The sequence below is a fragment of the Dipodomys merriami genome, unplaced genomic scaffold, assembly GCF_024711535.1.
Source record: "Dipodomys merriami isolate MVZ:Mamm:240054 unplaced genomic scaffold, mDipMer1.0.p SCAF_63, whole genome shotgun sequence".
NCBI lineage: Eukaryota > Metazoa > Chordata > Mammalia > Rodentia > Heteromyidae > Dipodomys > Dipodomys merriami.
In genome coordinates this window covers 4,950,436-4,964,062 of record NW_027206213.1, presented here as the reverse complement: position 1 = coordinate 4,964,062, position 13,627 = coordinate 4,950,436, and the positions used below count along the sequence as shown (strand labels likewise).

The 13,627-nt window shown below is 46.5% G+C and overlaps 1 non-coding gene across 1 annotated transcript; it reads right to left on the bottom strand.

Annotated features, from left to right (window-relative positions):
• Positions 1-7,810: 7,810 nt before the first annotated feature.
• On the bottom strand, positions 7,811-7,917 carry LOC138815284 (U6 spliceosomal RNA). The gene has a single exon (XR_011368256.1). It is a non-coding gene; the product is annotated as a U6 spliceosomal RNA (small nuclear RNA).
• Positions 7,918-13,627: the final 5,710 nt, after the last annotated feature.

Below are 13,627 nucleotides of genomic sequence, written 5' to 3'. Positions count from 1 at the left end.
TTTGCCTGTTGTCTTTGTATTTTGGTATCTGAGGGAAAATGTAACTAATGTATTTTAACTCCAAAGGAAATCATTTGATAGGACTTGTACTTTTTTGGAATCAGAAAAATTTAGAACTGGTCTTTAAGAATTAGATCAGTGCTTTCAGTAGCTGTTTTTACATGTTTACCAAGAAATCATCAAAGAATTCTCATGATTCATTGTAACATTGTCTTCAGATTATTGGCGGTTAAGTAAGGATTTGTAGTGATTTTTTTTTCCCTTCCAAGGAAGTGTATGCATGAAATTAAGGTGAACAGATTTCTAAAAATAATTTTTAGAATTTTTTTCAGACAAAAGCCCCATCCTAATTTCAAAAGGAACAGGCCATCGCCAATAGCAACTCTCCTCATCCCACACAGGAGTGCCCCAGTGGGCTCTTGCCCCTCTACCCAACAGGCTCCTGGTTGCCAGGGTATACAGCAACAGCAACACTCCTCTGAGTGTAGTGTACACATAGTCTACCATGACATGATGCTTATCCAGACATCTACCATTTCCCAGACTTTTCTCATCCAAGGAAGACATTCTGAATGTCTTCTTCCAAAATGTGGAAGAAGAGAACTTTAGCAAATCTGCTTATTACTATGTTAGTAAAAGCTAGTCTCTGAGCTTGAATTATATTCACTCTAACAAATAAGAACAATACTATCTACTTCATAGAACTGACATATTAAATAAAAGATGTGCACACCCATGAAACTGACATTTGGAAGGTTGAGGCAGGAGGGTCCAAAGTTCAAGGCTAGTCTAGGGTACACAGCCAGAGCTAGTTTATGAACAAATAATAAATGAGAGGAGATGCAAGCAGTCAGAAGTGGTAGATCATAGCTGCAACAGAATCTATGTGAAGTCCCAGGGACTAGAGAAAGAATAACATCAAATAACAATGCAAGAGCTTGTTACTGGAAAACAATCAGGTGGCCCTATTCTAATGACTTACAAAGTATCTCCTCTTAAAACCACCTCTCAGTAATCCAGTCTTGCCTGTTGTATGTCATAATGGTCTTTGCTGTTTTAATTACAACAGACCCTACTATTGGACTGTCCTAGTTAAAGTCACTGTTTCAATAGTGATGACCAAAAATACTGTGCAGCCACCTAGGCTCAAACTGTTACCTCGAACACTCACAGGGGACTTTCTGGTGGGGCCTTGAGCGCCTCCCTTGTATCCTAGGGAGTCAACTATCCATTTCTGGTAATCAGCTGCTCTGGCAGCAGCTACCATGCCTTCTCACAGTCCCACAGGAAAGGAAGAACCTGCAGAGTTGGAGAGGGGAAGATGCCATGGAGCAGGAGTCCCAATTGATCAACCCTCACACTGATGTAGTGGTCAGCTGTGTCCATCCTACTCTAAAATCAGTGCACACACCAGAGGTCTCACCCCATGCTGTGGCCAAATCCAAACAGCCAGCAAGCCATTAACACCCCAGACTAATCCAAAGTGAGGCAGAGGGGGAAACTTGCTGAAGTTTAGAACTTGTCATCTTTTCCTTCTTTCATAGTTTTTGAATCAAGATTAGGCTTAGCGTGGGGAATAAAAATCTAAAATACTGCATTTTGAGTACTAAGAGTCACATTTTAATTTCTCTAGAATTGAGGTGTGTTATAGCAATGGAAGGGTTAACTGGCAATGGATTCTTTTTATTAGTGGTGTATTAAATAATGTTCTTACAACCAGTGATGGAGAGAATGAAAATGGTAGCGAGGGACCCTTCCCTTTTCCCATACCTCTCCCCTTGGCTCCCCCACCCCCACCACTGGCCACCATGGATGAAAGGGTGACAAAGTTCTCTTTTGCACTCGACTTTCCTTGAGGCACACACACTTCCACTCATAGTCTATTAGCCAGAACTTAGTGGTAGTATCATATCTAGCTGATCTGGGAGGCCATCTTCAACTGGATGGATTCTGGTACTAAGGAAATAGAGAACATACCATGGAGGGAACCAGAAATCTGGGACTCAGATCCACTTCTCAGCCCACATAAACCATGCCACTGAGAAAGTTCACATCCAGAGAAATGCATGTCAGAACCATTGTCTCAAGATGCAATGCCCCAGAGTAGATCTAGTGCTTCCTGATGCTTTTCCAAGGAGGAAAAGAACATGTTGAGAACAGGACAGGGTTTTTCAGAGATCTTGATAGAACATTGCTAAGATAATCATGGGTAGAAGTCGAGTTAAGGTAAAAGGAACACCAAGAATTGTGTGTTAGATACAGCTCTGCCATTAGCCAGCCAAAAGATCTAGGCTGTCTCTTGCCTAAAACCTGTTCGATTCTCCAGGTAATGAGGAATGGGAATCTTTAGAATCAAAAATGTAAGGTGGGAGTTGGGGTGGGTGGCTTGAAGTAGAGTGAATAGTTAACATGCACAATATCCTGGGTTCAGTCTCCAGCACCCTAAACCAAAAATCACTAAGGAGGAAAAAGAACCAGAGACTTTGAGGGCTGGAGGATAAGCTGACCAAATGCTTTCCAAACCACTCCCAGGGCAGGGGGTGTCCCTGCAGCACCACACTTGGCACATAAGTGGCAGAACAGCAACTTCAGAAGATTCTGTGTGATAAAGGGATTCCATGGCTACAAAAAATTAAGAGCCAAAGATGATTCCATTCTCATAGTGAGGAAACTGAAGCATAAACAAACCGATTTGCACATTACACATCTATAACCTGAGGCCAGGACTTGCTGGGGCAAGCATTCAACCACTGAGCTACCGCTACAGTTCTCCTTCCGCTGTCAGGAGTAAGGGTAGAAAATGGTGGTCACCTTGTTGAAACCCTAAAAGGCAATGTGAGCTGTAACCTTCACTCCTTTGGCCCTCTAGGTCAGGCTTATCTCAGGATCCTCTTCCACTTTACTGCGTGTTGAGATTAGTGACTTAGGTTGCCAAAGCCCAAAAGATACCATGTCTCTGTCCTACATCCATCTCAGAAAAAAAGGTGGTTCTCTCTGACACAGTATTTTCTCCACATCTACCTCAAAACAGCCTGCCAGCCTCCTCTTCCTGAGCTACAACACTCTTCTGCTGGCCTAGCAGCAACTCCACACGCCCCCCCACCGCCGACACACACACACACACACACACACACACACACACACACACACACACACACGCACACACTCCAGAGGGCACCACAAGACACGAGTACCACAACCTTCTTGTATGCCCCTGCCCCACCTCTGACCTTTGACAGGTCCTCTTTCCATTGGCCACGCCCACATTTATTCTTACCCAATGCCCCATCTTCTCCTCTCATTCTTGGACCTATAGTGCTATCCCTTATCCTTCTAAATCCCACTTCCTTGCTGTAGGCCTTCTACCTCTCCTCTGTGGTCATAGCCTCCATATGATCTTCCTCCACCTTTATCCTCCCAATCTAACCTTCCACAATGCCAACAGAATACTCTCTTATTGGGAAAAATCCTTCACTACCACCCAACAAAGTCTTTAAGCTCCTAGAACATTGCCTGGCACTATGTTGTGCCTGCTGTCTACCCTATGGGCTCCTTGGAAGCCATCCTGACCAGGCCACAGTGTCTGAGCAGGCCTGAGCATGGCTCACAGGGGTTCAGGGATCAGAGACCACATTCACCTTGAGAGCCACCCCCACACACACACACAAAAGAGGATGACACGACATCCCAACAGAGCCATTAAACTACAACTGATGCGCCAAGGGTACCCCAGGCTGATGCACAGTCACTGTGGTTGGTGCCCAGCCAGCCAGCAGCTTCCAGCGTCCTATTGATCTCATTCCGTTTCTCCGTTAGCCAAACACGGTTTTCCCTATCTGAGCTGGCAGGGGTATAGGCATTGTTGGGGTGATTGGAGAGAGGAAAAAGGAAGCTGCTCCTGCTGCTGTGGTCCTGAACCCTAAAAAAGCCAGCAGGATGGCAAAGCCACAGGAGGGCTCCCTTTTACCAATTCAAGCCATGGGTAGAAGCCAAGAGAGACATCTTTGTGCAGTCAGTATTTCTACTCAGAGAGAAGCATTCCCAAGAACCATTTCCTCCTTGCATTATGCTTATAGGAAATGTCACATAGGGTGCTTGAGCAGGCCTGCAATTTGCTGATGTGTGTGTGTGTGTGTGTGTGTGTGTGTGTGTGTGTGTGTGTGTGTGTGTGTGTGTGTGTGCTGGTATTGGGGCTTGAACTCAGGGCCTTGGCACTGTCCCTTAGCACTCTATCCAGAACTCCACTTCCAGGTTTTTTTGGTAGTTAATTGGAGGCAAGTGTCATGGTCTTTCCTGCCCAGGCTGGTTTCAAATCACATTTCTGAGATCGCAGCCTCCTGAGTCGCTAGGATTACAGGTATGCACCACCAGCACCCGGCTCTTTGCTTTCCTTTTTGCCAAGTTGCCTTGAGAACTCGGACTTTGATCTGGGTGGAAATCATTAATCTACTGGTTTAAAAGAAAGGCTAGGCCCAGCATTCCACCTCCTGCTAGAATAAAATGTTGGCTCAATGAGGAGCCAACCTAACACTGGTCTTAGCGTCGCGTCCATGCCTTCATCTCCTTTCCCCTTCCCCCACCCTCCCTCTGTCCCAATCAACTTCCTGGGCCACCAATGTCCTGTGTCCTGCCGCGAGGACAGGAGGCCTTGCTCCCCTCAGCTACTATCTTGTAACCCCCTCCTAATTTACAAGCTGTTTACTGCTTCAGATGTTTGGAAAGAAAACACCTTAGTCAGCAACCCTGGAAAGCTCCATTTTCAGTGAAATCTGGACAACTTTTTTTTTTTCATCCCACCCCAGGTTTTTCTGGTTTTGTGGCTAGAGCCTAACATCTGTGAGGCAGACAGGGCCTCATGGTCCTGTGTCACCAGACACCTGTTGAAAGGATGCATTCGGGAGTGGAAAATCTGGGCAGAACTCACCCATGACAGCTGGTATTTATCTAACGTCAGCCTCCACCACGGGGAAAGGAAGAGCATTTGGGCGCCAGTAACAGACAGGGGCAAAGACCAGCAGTGTGAACTGCAGGTGCCGGTGGGACCTTGAGGGAAGGTCTGTCCCTAATGACTGACAAAAAGCCCAAACTGCCACCCTCCCACCCCCATGCTGAGTAGGAGTGACTGGCACCCTGGGACATACCTCCCAGGGCAACCTCTGGAAAAAGAGTCCTCCATAAAAGGCAACACTTGCCAATCTGGATCTATAATGAGCTCCTGAAGGGTTGTGGAAGAAAGGACATGAGCTATTGTTTTAAATAATCATTTCAACATGGGCCTGGTTGGAAGAGTCTAAGTGGGACTGGGTTTGCCTGTTGAGTTACCCCCAGGCCCTGATGGCTCAAGGCTTCCTTAGTCATATTTGCAGCCCACCCCAGCCCTAGGACACAAACAGTCCTGAGGCTACAGGGGCCACTAGCATGGCCAAGTGATACTACAGGACGTGAAGCAGGAACGGGATAGTAAGACTGTGAATCCACTTTGTGACTGGACACCACAGTATGAGCAGAGGTAGGAAATAGAGTAAAAAATAACAAACGACTTTCTCTGGAGAGACAAGCGAGGTATATCACTGTCTTAGTCCATCAAGAGTGATCTGACAACAGGAATTTGTTGCTCACAGTTCTGAAGACCAGAAAGTTGGAGAAAAGCAGCTTTGATGTGAGTGGCAGGCTCTTCCTGATCACTGCCTTCTTCCTCATCTTCTTGCTGAGTACAGGAAGGGGAACCTGGCCTTGGAACTCTTTTAAAGGGCAATAATCCATTCCCAGGGCCCTGTCCTCAGCATGCCCCACGGCTCCAACTTCTCATACCAACACCTGTCATCTATTTTGGTGGATTGCTTTGTTTTGAAAGTGTCTACCACTTGAGCTATGCCCTCAACCCTTTTGTTTGTTTTTGTTGTGTTTTTGAGCTCGAGTCTTTAACTTTGTCCTGGGCTGGCCTTGAACTCAAGATCCTTTTGCCTCAGTTTCTCAATAGTTGGATTATAGGCATGGGCTACCAAGTCTGGCTGAGGTTACGTTTTACTGTGCAAACCTGAAAGGCTACCAGTGTTAGGAGATGTGACACACTTGTCCATGGTAAGAGCTCAGCCAAGGCAGGTTTTATCATTAGGACACAAGTTCTTACTAAGCACCTGTAGCATATCTTGACCTGGAAGCTTTGGAGAACGTAAGGGTGTCTCAGGCTCAGCACCTGTCCGGATGAGGGTACAAGGAACCAACAGGCCCAAAGTAAGATCAGGTGATTGTAAGGATCTCATCTTGACCCAAAACTGTGAGACTAAGAAGTAATCAAGCCCCATCATGTGGTCATGTAGGAGAAACTGAGGTTTCTGGATTGGGGAGCCAGAAGTATTTATGACTGGGGAGACAGAGTATCCATGGAGACCTCAGAGGGCCTCCTAAACACTTCCATAAATGTCATTCCCTAGCCAGGCACTGGTGGCTCACCACTGGCTCCTCCCACAACTAACAAGAAAAAAACAAATCAAAACAAAAGGTGACCCTTGACCACCTTTCTTCCCTTCCTTTTAAAGGTGCTGGTACTAGGGCTTGAACTCAGGGCCTGGGTGCTGTCCCTGAGCGTTTTTTTCCCTCAAAGCTAATACTCTACAACTTGAGCCATAGCCCCTCTTCTGAATTTGAGGTCGTTTAGTTATTTATTTATTTATTTATTTATTTATTTATTTTAAGCTGTGTGTGTTTCACAATTTTTTTATTATGAAAATACTGTACAGAGGGGTTACAATTACATGGGAAAGATAATGATACATTTCTTATCAAGCATTGTAGCCTCCTCCTTTGTTTTCCCCTTCCCATCCCATCCTCCCCCTCCCCACCAAAGTTGTAAAGTTCGCTTTAGACATAACGACTTGTACATCTCATTGTTGCAATGGGTCCACCTGTATCCCTATTTAAATGATTTGATTTTTCCCTTCCCCTCCACAAATTATACCAACATCAAATACAGTGAAAGCAGGGGTTATACCGTGGGGGAGGGGCATACAAAGCAACAAAGAAATCATCTTATGAATGTGTTAGAAACAATCGCATGAAAGAAAAAAAACATTTGAGTACATATCTTAGGGTTCATTTCCCTAACATCAACTTATCTGACCTTTTCTGCTTGACTCAGACATATACTAGTTATTGCAAATAAGGGAAACCATGGGACTATGTTTCTTTAGGCCTGGCTTACTTCACTTAATATAATTTTTTCCAAGGCTTTCCATTTCCTAACAAATGGGACAATGTCATTCTTTCTGATGGAGACATAGAATTCCATTGTGTATATATACCACATTTTCTTGATCCATTCATCTACTGAGGGGCATCTGGGTTGGTTCCATATCTTAGCTATGGTAAATAAGGCTGCAATACACATAGTCATGCTGGTAGCTTTAGTGTGGCCTTGTTTGTGATCATTTGGGTAAATGCCCAAAAGTGGGATTGCTGGGTCATAGGGGAGCTCTATGTGGAGTCTTTTGAGGAACCTTCATACTACTTTCCAAAGTGGTTGAACAAGTTTACACTCCCACCAACAATGCAGTAAGGTTCCCTTCTGTCCACATCCCCTCCAGCATCTGTTGTTATTAGAGTTCTTGATTATAGCCATTCTAACTGGGGTGAGGTGGCATCTCAATGTTGTTTTGATTTGCATTTCTTTTATGGCTAGGGAGGTTGAGCATTTCTTCATGTGTCTATTGGCCATCCTTCTTTCCTCTTCAGAGAAGTTTCTCTTTGTCTTTATCCCACTTATTTATTGAGCAGTTGTTTCTTTGAAGATTTGTTGGGGGATTTAATTTTTAAAAATATGGAATGCTTCATGAATTTGCGTATCATCCTTGCACAGGGGACATGCTAATCTTCTCTGTATCGTTCCAATTTTAGTATATGTGCTGCCAAAGCGAGCACTTGAGGTAGTTTATTAAAGACTCTCACAGACTTCCCTGCCTGGGTTGGCTTCAAACCTTGGTCCTCAGATCTCAGCCTCCTGAGTAGCTGGGATTATAGGTATGAGCTTTTATTCCCCTTGTTTGTCCTTCCTTCCTCCCTTCCCTTCCTTTCCTTCCTTATTTCCTTCCCTCCTGCCCACTCATCTCTTCTTCCTTCCTCCTTCCTTCCCTGCCTGCCTCCCTTCTTTCCCTCCTTCCATCCCTCCCTCCTTCCATCCCTCCCTCCTTTCTCTCTCTTTTTCTTTCTTTCTTTCTTTCTTTCTTTCTTTCTTTCTTTCTTTCTTTCTTTCTTTCTTTCTTTCTTTCTTTTTCTTTCTTTCTTCCTTGTCTCACTATATACTTCAGGTTGGCCTGGAAATCAAAATCCGTCTGCTAGGCTTACAGGCAAGTACCACCACTCCTCCATGTCTGAATTTTTAATTGTCTTATGGTAGACCTGTCTTGAATTGTCTCATAGTGGGCTTAAAGGCAGACAGATGTAAATATATGGGATAGCAGATCAACCAGAGCCTGTTCTAGATTGAATCCTTACAAAGACTCCATCCATATATCCACCCAACTTATATTAGGTACCTACTGTTTTCTTATGCTGGTCCACATTCCCTTTAGAATACTCAGAAAGTACATATTCAGGGTTGGCCAAGCAGTCAGAGTCTGCTCAACCTAGGACAGCTGCCCTGTCTCCTCGGGCTTCTTTTTCTCCTGTGTTGAGTCATTCTAAACTTTAAATCATTTCTTGATTTACTCTGCTGAATTTCTTAGAATAAATCCTGGACATCAACATATATCACTCCTTTATGCAAATATCATATTTAAAATAAAAGGACATTCTCTCCAACCTGACCTCAACACCACTCTCATACCTTAAAAAGATCATACTTTCTAAACAAGACTATAGCATGTCTATAAGCAAAGTCTATAACAAGTACTCCTAAGATTGCCAGTTCAAATCCACCCATGCTCAATGAGGAATATATACCCCCATTAGGCTATATGATTCTTTTCTAGAACAGTTCTCTCCTCCCTCCTCCTGTTATATTACAATGGTCATTTTTGGAGCTATCAGTCCAGTTGTCTTATAGAACGCTCTGTATCTTTGTTTTGTCTGTCTTCTGGTGTCATTAAGCTTGTCCTTCTGTCCCCTATACTTCCTCTGATAATAGCGTCTATAAGAATGCAGACACCAGTGTGACTAAGGGAGCCCCTTCTGAGGAAGTCTAGCTCTGTGGGTCATCACCACTGTTAGACTGTCCGGGAAAGCAAGCCTGGCCACCTGATGGATGGCTCTCCTTCCTGCCCAGCTTCTGCTGGCTCCTTGCTCTTTCCTTCTGGCCAGACAGCGGCCCAGCCCTCTCTAGGCCCTGCCTGCTGCATTTTGCTTGTAGTCCTTATTTGTTTTGTGTTCTCTGTGCTCTTACCAAGACTGTAAACTTCCTTAGGACAGGGGCCTCTGCTGTATCCCAGTGCCTAGGGTACTTCTCATGTTCAGAGGCACCTGATAAACCTGGGGGAAAGACGGCCCACAACATCAGTGCCAAGCACATCCCTGACCCCACGCTAACAGAGACTGAGGTCATCTTCCTTCCAAGGTCATGAACTAAACTTCTGAAATCACCCTAACATTAAGTGGGAGGCCTCCATCTTGTGAACAAGCCAGTCTCCCCTGCACGCTCTCATCTGCCAGCCGCCAGCCATCTCTCTTCCTTTAGAGTTTGGACAACTCCTGGTTTACTGGGCTCAGAGTGAACCCAGGGTCACCAATAACAGCCCAGCTTAGCAAAGAAGAGTTTTGTGAACTAAGGCCCTTAATTCAGAGGCTAATTCATTATGGCTGATTATATTTTTAAAGTTGAATCTTGTTTTCTCCATCAACATCTCAACCTTTCCTCCTCCTTTCCCCCTTTTGTCTCTCTCTCTCTCTCTTTCTTTCTTTTCTTCTTTCTTTTTTTCTTACTTCCTTTCTTTCTTTCTGCTTCAAATGCTGAACAGGTGCTGCATTCATCACCTCACCAAGGCTGTGGCTTGGGGTGGGCACCCAGCCAGGGGCGGAGGCGGGGCAGGGGGAGCTGGCCCCGCCCCCTGGTCAGGGGAGGAGGAGGGCCGGCTTTTGTTCCAGCAGGGTAAAATCAATAAGTGACACCCATCACACACACCATCCAAAGCAGGCCTTCCTGCCCTGGCTCTCAGGACTGCCTGAAACTGCATTGTCAGTGTGTGTATCCCAGTACCTTTCCCGGAGCATCCGCAGCTTTCAACTCTTTCCCAAGGGATTTTGTGCCACATGTCTCCAAAAAGCAGGGTTAAAAAAAAAAAAAAGCACAGACAGAACAACCAGCAGCTGCAGATACAGGAATGGACACACTTGTGTCAAACGCCCCCTCTGCTTCCACTCCACCCAGGAGCTCAGGCTCCTGGAGGACACCAGGCCGGTGAGAAGAGCCAGATCAGGTTTGGTTTGGTTTGATAGTTTTGTGGTGACTCCCTGAATAAACAATATACTATTTATCACTAAATCTTCTCCAGTACTAGTAAGTGCCAAGCAGGGCTCTAGGGGAGCTCATTCAAGTCAACTGTGAGGCAGGTGACATTATTCTTTTGTCACTTTACAAATGAGAAGAATAACAATCAAGGCACAAACTCACATGGACATAATGGTCACACCTGTAATCCCAGCACTAGGGAGGGCACTGAGCCAGGCAGGAGGATTCAGAGTTCAAAGCCAGCCTGAACTACATAGATCCTATTTCACAAACAAAACAACCAATCCTGAGGCACAGGGTGCTTAAACACCTTCCCCAGAGTCTCTCATAGATAGATTGAAAGCCAGAGGCCCCCACTCTGCTCCATGTGCCTATACTACTTCTCACTGCTCTCTGCAGAACCTTCTCAACATGGCTCCTGTCTTTATCTCCATGCTGCAGGTAAGGACATCAAGGCTGGCAACTTACTCAAGTTGACCTCACGCTGCGCCACCTGCTGCTGTGTGGGCTGAGAGCCAGAGAGTATCAGAGGACACAGAAGTTCAGGGATGTGTGTGTGTGTGTGTGTGTGTGTGTGTGTGTGTGTGTGTGTGTGTGTGTGTGTGTGTGCGTGCAAGGCTGTGAATGCATACTGAGGCACAGCTACTGGGGGCTGTCCAGCCCTCCTTTCAGAGACCCCTGCCTAGGGAAGGTGCTGTGTGGTCCACAGGTGAAAGAGCCTAGGTCTCACTCAGTTTCAGTTCCCTGCAGGGCTCAGAGTCCCCCAGGGAAGTCCCTGCTTCCTATGGGCACAGAGCACACTTTGGGAGCTACCTGCCAACACCCAGCACCGCCCTGGGCCTGTTGCTCAACTATCACTGACCAAAGTCTTGAATCAAACTCAGATGGCAAACAGCAGGCAATTACGGGAGAAGTTACCTGAACAGGTAGCTCAGGAAGCTGTCTGTAAAGTTTTCAAGATTGCCAAGCCACCATGTCCTGAATAACAAATGAAAGAACAAATGACAACCCTCCCCCACCCCCCCCCATGGCTACATACACTGTACATTTCCCAGTTTGAGAGGGGCTCCGTCAGAGTCAGCAACACAAATGGCACCACAGTGCAGAACTAGAACCTGCTGCCAGCCCTCCCCCTACCCCCCCCCCCCCCAGCCACAGCTCTGAACGCTTCTGCTTGGCCAGACCTTCAGCGAGGCCATTCCTGTTACTCTAGACCAAGTGTCCTGCACACTTGCTAATGGGGCCTGGTCTATAACTGTGATAGGTTCCATCAGCCTTGAAGGGTAGAGAGCTTTGTATCTTAGAGTCATTTTCAGAAAGCAGGGCCTCAGAAAGACTTGAGTCAAATTTTCTCTATAGACCAGCACCAATAGCTCATACCTATAATCCTAACTACTCAGGAGGCTGAGATCTGAGGACTGAAGTTAGAAACCTGCCTGGGCAGGTTTGTGCACAAGAATCTTAGCTCCAATTAACCAGCAAAAAAAACAGAGGTAGAGCTATGGCTCAAGTGGTAGAATACCAGCCTTGAGTGAAAAAGCCAAGCAAGAGCAGAGGCCCTGAGCTTGGGCTCCAGTACTGCCACTAAACAAACAAAGATGGTTGAACACATTGAAGAAAACCTATAGGAAAGTGAAATGAAATGGAAAATAATCTCATGTGCACAGGCTTCAGAGCACACTTTTGTGGACCTAAAGCGAAAAGCCACCAGACTTTCTATGCAAGAACTCGAAGCCTATGGCAGTTACTTCTGCCAGCTGGACTTCCTCATAGTAGCAGTCAAACATGACTGGGTAGAGCCAAGCCAAACTCAGCCTTTAGTGTTAGGGACAGCTAGCCGAGGCTGTCACCTGCCCAGCTGGATTTTCCAGTCCTGCCTGCACGTTCCTTCCTGTTCTTTCCTTCATCCTCTGGCACACATATTTCTGCAAACCCACGCACCCAGACAGGTAGTGAGGGGATTCCCATTGAGGCATGCTGTGGTTTCGCCAGCAAGCTCTCTGCTCCTGGAGGCCAGGGCTGAGGGAGTAGCTAGGAGGTAGCCTTGTTCCCCCGTCACCCCCCTTCCAGCCTGCTGCTAACCTTGGCTCTTCTTCTTGGCCCAGAGCAGTTCTACCCTCCACCATGGTAGACATCTCAAGAGATTGTTTATGAGGGTGGAGGGAGTTAGAAGAGCCTCAAAAACCCCATTCCCATCCTATCCAGTTGCTTTCCAGAAGAAGAAACTGAGGCAGGGGAGTGAAGGAAGGTCTTTTGGTCATTGACTGTAAGGAACCTTCTGGGACTGGAATCCATCTTGGGTGACCAGTGCTCTGAGGGCCTAGAGAACAGGGTGCGTGCACTGAAGCCTTTCATCTCCCATGGGCAAGGAGAGCCCTGTACACCCATGACTGGAAGCTAAGGACAAGGACAGGTCTGAGAGGCAGATGATAGGCCTCAGCTGTTCTTTGCCTTGGTCTCCTGACCAGGTCCTCTGCATCCTTCCCTTCCCAGCCCTGCACTTCTCTCCCTCCCCTCCTTTCCCTTCCCTTCCTTTCTCCTTCCCTCCCTTTCTCCCTCCTGGGATCAATCATGGTCCACCTGGAGAGCAGGTTAGAGATCTGCAGTTTCAGGCCATCCCACATTTCCTGCTGGCCCAGGCTCTGCAGAACTCCCCATGGGAGCTGAAGAGGGAGACCCTCTTTCTGCATGCTTTGAACGGAGCCGCCTGAGGCTAGGCATCCTCTTTCCATTCCCTGGGGTAGCACTAACCGTGCTGGGTAGCCTGGGGAGAGAATTGTTCCTACAGGCGGCCATGAGCGTCTTTAATAGACATGGTCCTCCCTGGACCGTAACCAAGTGATGTGAAAATTGATACAAATTTCCTCCAAGGATTGATCCACTTAGCATCAGTGTAGATGAAATCCCCCCAGTTGTTTACAGCGGTGCTGGAAAAGCACTCGAGTGTGTGTGATGGATAGCCTCTATGGGTAAAAGGCACCTGGGTGCACACCACCAGCCTTCTGCGGAACAGAAGCGGGCAACTGCCTTTGAGACACTGGTCAAAGGCTGAGGATTAATCTATCCAAAAAAGCTAGGGATACAGTTAAGACAGTGTTTATGTATATTTAGATGTGTGTGTGTGTGTGTGTGTGTGTGTGTGTGTGTGTGTGTGTGTGTTATTCCCTGTTTCACAGGAAGAAACTACTT